Below are 6000 nucleotides of genomic sequence, written 5' to 3'. Positions count from 1 at the left end.
CAAAACAGATTATGTCAGCAGAGTACCAAGCCAGAAATAATCAGACACCCATTTTTCAAGCTAGCATATAATGTCACAAAAACCCAGAAGACAGCTAAATGCAGCACTAACCTTTGATGATCTTCATCAGATGACAACCCTAGGACATTATGTTATACAATACATGCATGTTTTGTTCAATCAAGTTCATATTTATATCAAAAACCAGCTTTTTACATTAGCATGTGACGTTCAGAACTAGCATACTTCCGGGGAATTCGCTAACATTTTACTAAATTACTCACGATAAACGTTCACAAAAAGCATAACAATTATTTTAAGAATTATAGATACAGAACTCCTCTATGCACTCGATATGTCCGATTTTAAAATAGCTTTTTGGTGAAAGCACATTTTGCAATATTCTAAGTACATAGCCCAGGCATCACGGGCTAGCTATTTAGACACCCGGCAAGTTTAGCACTCACCAATATCAGCTTTACTATTATAAAAGTTTGATTACCTTTTGTTGTCTTCGTCAGAATGCACTCCCAGGACTGCTACTTCAATAACAAATGTTGGTTTGGTCCAAAATAATCCATCGTTATATCCGAATAGCGGCGTTTTGTTCGTGCGTCCCAGACACTATCTGAAATGGTAAATCAGGGTCGTGCGCATGGAGCAATTCGTGACAAAAAAAATCTAAATATTCCATTACCGTACTTCGAAGCATGTCAACCGCTGTTTAAAATCCATTTTTATGCCATTTTTCTCGTAGAAAAGCGATAATATTCCGACCGGGAATGTCCATTTAGCTAAACTGAGGAAAGTAAACAAAGCTTTCGGTCGACGCGGGCACGAGCCTGAGTCTCACAGTACTGTAACCAGCCACTACCCAAACGCGCTACTTTTTTTTCACCCAGAGCCTGCAAAGCCACGATTCAGCTTTTTGCCGCCTTCTGAGACCCTATGGCAGCCGTAGGAAGTGTCACGGGACAGCTAAGATCCTCACTCTTCAATAAACAGAGACAAGAAGAACGACACCTTGTCAGACAGGCCACTTCCTGCCTGAAACCTTGTCAGGTTTTTGCCTGCCAAATGAGTTCTGTTATACTCACAGACACCATTCAAACAGTTTTAGAAACTTTAGGGTGTTTTCTATCCATGTGTAATAAGTATATGCATATTCTAGTTACTGGGTAGGAGTGGTAACCAGATTAAATCGGGTACGTTTTTTATCCAGCCGTGTCAATACTGCCCCCTATCCTAAACAGGTTACATTTCAAGCATCTGCCTCTAACCCTAGGAAGCTCTTTGCCACCTTCTCCTCCCTCCTGAATCCTCCTCCCCCCCCCCCCCCCTCCTCCCTCTCTGTGGATGACTTTGTCAACCATTTTGAAAAGAAGGTTGACGACATCCGATCCTCGTATGTTAAGTCAAACGACACCGCTGTTCCTACTCACATTGCCCATCCCTATGCTTTGACCTCTTTCTCCCCTCTCTCTCCAGATGAAATCTTGCGACTTGTGACGGCCGGCCGCCCAACAACCTGCCCGCTTGACCCCATCCCCTCCTCTCCAGACCATTTCCGGAGACCTTCTCCCTCACCTCGCTCATCAACTCATCCTTGACCGCTGGCTACGTCCCTTCCGTCTTCAAGAGAGTGAGAGTTGCACCCCTTCTCAAAAAACCTACACTCGATCCCTCCGATGTCAACTACAGAACAGTATCCCTTCTTTCTTTTCTCTCCAAAACTCTTGAGCGTGCCGTCCTTGGCCAGCTCTCTTGCTATCTCTCTCAGAATGACCTTCTTGATCCAAATCAGTCAGGTTTCAAGACCGGTCATTGAACTGAGACTGCTCTTCTCTGTGTCACGGAGGCTCTCCGCACTGCTAAAGCTAACTCTCTCTCCTCTGCTCTCATCCTTCTAGACCTATCTGCTGCCTTTGATACTGTGAACCATCAGATCCTCCTCTCCACCCTCTCCGAGTTGGGCATCTCTGGCGCGGCTCACTCTTGGATTGCGTCCTACCTGACAGGTCGCTCCTACCAGGTGGCGTGGCGAGAATCAGTCTCCGCACCACGTGCTCTCACCACTGGTGTCCCCCAGGGCTCAGTTCTAGGCCCTCTCCTATTCTCGCTATACACCAAGTCACTTGGCTCTGTCATATCCTCACATGGTCTCTCCTATCATTGCTACGCAGACGACACACGAGTAATCTTCTCCTTTCCCCTTCTGATAACCAGGTGGCGAATCGCATCTCTGCATGTCTGGCAGACATATCACCACCTCAAGCTGAACCTCGGCAAGACGGAGCTGCTCTTCCTCCCGGGGAAGGACTGCCCGTTCCATGATCTCGCCATCACGGTTGACAACTCCATTGTGTCCTCCTCCCAGAGTGCTAAGAGCCTTGGCGTGACCCTGGACAACACGCTGTCGTTCTCCGCTAACATCAAGGCGGTGACCCGATCCTGTAGGTACATGCTCTACAACATTCGCAGAGTACGACCCTGCCTCACACAGGAAGCGACGCAGGTCCTAATCCAGGCACTTGTCATCTCCCGTCTGGATTACTGCAACTCGCTGTTGGCGGGGCTCCCTGCCTGTGCCATTAACCTGTCTGGGCTAGGTGGGACGATTTCGTCCCACTTGGCTAACATCCGGTGAAAATGCATAGCTTCACAATTCTAAATCCACTATCGTTATATTAAACATTTATGTAAATACATGTAGGTTACAGTTTTTAAAAGCTTAACATCTTGTTAATCCAGCCAGTATGTCAGATATCAAAAATGTTTTGCGGCGAAAGCATACATTATAATAATCCGAGGACAGCTCCCGCACACACAAGCATTACTGGCATTTTCCAACCAAGCATTAGCGTCACTAAAGTCAGAAATGGCAATAAAATAATCAATTACCTTTGAAGATCTTCTTCTGGTGGCAATGCCAAGTGTCCTAACTACTTAGTGAATGTCAATTATGTTTGATCAAATCCATTTTTATAGCCTAACACGAAACATTTGTAAACCGCTTGCGTCGTGATTTCCGTCTCCTTCAACTTTGGACGTGACATTCGTGGTAATTACACTCACAAAACAAACGTGTATCTAGTCAAGGTTGGCTTCAATGCAATCCTCTGATTGTTAGTGACACATCAACCTTGATGGTTTTTTTCCTGGGACGTATTGACCGAAAGAAGCCGATTTGAAGACAGCGATCAATGACAGCTTTACGCACCAGTGGAAGGAGCGGTCTATCGTTGATTGACTGTATTTTGGCCCAATGACCACTGATCATCATGAAATCTAGCTTGGAAGATAGCTCATTGGCTAAGGTAAATGACGGTGTATAATGGCTATAGGTTTGAAGACCAGCCTTCGTCGTAAACTCTGGCGTAAAAGAGGTTCTCCAGTCATTGCGAATTCTACTTGACGGAGCCACGAGTGTTACGCATAGCGGTACATAATCAATAGCGTTTTCAGCAAGTTTATTTAGTGAAATTATGGCGAATAAATCAGGAAAGTCTAAAACAAAGTCTAGGTATACAGATTTGACCGAGATTTTAGAGGAAATTGATAGAGAAAGCGAGACAGAATTTCTAGAGGAAGATGATTCTTTCAGTGAAGATAGCTTTGACTCCAGGACTGAAGATATGTTTCTACATGGCGAAGACGCCGTGCTGGATAAGTAAGTGGTCATGTTATTGTTTGAAATGAATAATATGAAATATTTTTTTTTTTTTATTGAGATTTTCTTATTTTATTTGCAATATATAAAAATTCCATCAGTAACGCAATGTCTTCCCTGTGGCTCAGTCGGTAGCGCATGGTGTGTATAATGCCATGGCTATGGGTTCAATTCTCACGGGGGACCAATACAAAAAAAAATAATAATGCGTGAAATGTATACATTCACTACTGTACGTCGCTCTGGATAAGCGCATCTGCTAAATGACTAAAATGTAAATGTATAAAGTACACCTTGGCTGTACTGTGTGTTTATATATATATTTTTTTTTTAATTGAATTTACATAAACGTGGAATGGAACAGCAATTCACCATAATGTTCCCTGTACTCTATATAATACACATATGTTTATTTTACATGTTGATACAGGGCTCATATGTGAAAGTATTCTTACTGAGTTTTGCCTTTCATTCACAGTGGGAGTGATTCTGATTATGAGCCACCAGTGGCTAGGTGCCCATCCCCCTCTGAAGCTGGTTCATCCAGACGGACCCCTGCTGTCTCTGGCTCCATCTAGAGGTGTGAAGTCAGTAACAAAGAAACGGAGGTGGGGCAGAGAGAACCCTTCAAACAAAGGGACAGAGGGTCGTTGGCACTCTGTGTCAGAAGAAGATGTGGAACCAATTCCACCAGTTTTCAGACCCAAAAGGCAGCCAGGCCCTCAACTTGACATGACTGCAAAGTACAGCCCCCTTCAACTTTTCCAACTGTTTTTCACCTCGTCAGTTGTAGATTCCCTGGTGTCAAACACCAATAAGTATGGGGCTAAGAAGCAGTCAGGAAAGAAAGAGGCATGGAAGCCCATTTCCATTTCAGACCTTTTCTGCTTTCTTTCACTGGTCATTTACATGGGGCTGGTGAAGTTGAAAACTCTGAAGGACTACTGGAAGACGTCAGCTCTCTACCAACTGCCTTTCCCCTCGACTGTGATGTCTTGCAAACGGTTTCTGTCTATCTCACGGGCACTTCACATCAGTGACCCAGAAGTTGATGGGGAGAATGACAAGCAGAGAGGCACACCAAGGTTTGATAGACTATGTAAGATCAAACCTCTCTACCCCAACATCGTTGAGGCCTGCAAGACCTATTTTCAGCCTGCCCAGAACCTGTCCATTGATGAGAGGATGGTAGCCTCAAAGGCCCGAATCAGCCTAAAACAATACATGAGAAACAAACCGACCAAGTGGGGATACAAACTGTTTGTTTTGGCTGATTCTGTGTGTGCCTACACCTGTAATTTTTTTGTTTATGAGGGGAAGAGCAGTTTTGCAACCGGTAATGGACTGAGTTATGATTCCGTTATGGAATTACTGGATTTTCAACTGCTGGGGAAGGGCTACAAACTATTTGTAGACAACTTCTACACAAGCCCTACCCTGTTCAGAGACCTGAGGCAGCGTGATGTGTGGGCTTGTGGGACCATTCGGACCAACAGGGTGGGCTTTCCGAAAACCAAGGAAAACGACATGCCTAAGCGGGCTGAGCGGGGTACCATGCGATGGATCCGTGAAGATGGCCTGCTGTTTGTGAAGTGGATGGATACCAGGGAGGTGGTCATGTGCTCCACTATCCACAAGTCCTTCAGTGGAGATCAGGTCATCAGGCGTGTCAAGGACGGTAGCGGGGCATGGAACACCAAAAATGTCCCCATTCCAGTAGCTGTCAAAGACTACAACAAGAGCATGGGGGGTGTGGACCTGTCAGATGCACTGATAGGGTACTACAATGTGCTACACAAGACCATGAAATGGTACAAAACATTTTTTTATCATTTTATTGATATTGGTGTGGTTAATTCTTTCATTCTACAGAAGGAAATGGCCAAGAGCTGTGGACAGCCCCCCATCTCTCAGCTTGCATTCAGAGAGGTGCTCATCCAGGAGCTTGCTGCCTATAGCAAGTCCACTGAAGCACCTTCTGTCCCCTCTACCTCTGTCTCTTCTGCTCCAAACTGTGGTGTTCACCTGCTCAGATACATCTCTGCAGGCATGGATGTGCCTCCGGGCAAAAAGGCCACAGTGGGGAGACGTCGCTGTGCCCTTTGTCACAGAAAATGTGCCATCACCTGCACCACCTGCGCAGTAAGCCTCTGCTTTACTGCAGAAAGAAACTGCTGTGCCATGGCACCATCAGCACAATATTGTGGACTGAGGGTCTTCACAGTATTGTAAATATAAAGTGTAAATAGTTCCCAATGTTAATTTTTAATTTGGGTACATTGGTGTGGGACACCTGGGTGACCTCATGATCAATGGCATGTGGCTCGCTC

Source organism: Salmo salar, chromosome 03, assembly GCF_965601325.2.
Source record: "Salmo salar chromosome 03, fSalSal1, whole genome shotgun sequence".
In the NCBI taxonomy this organism is placed as follows: Eukaryota; Metazoa; Chordata; class Actinopteri; order Salmoniformes; family Salmonidae; genus Salmo; species Salmo salar.
This window is presented reverse-complemented; position numbering follows the sequence as displayed.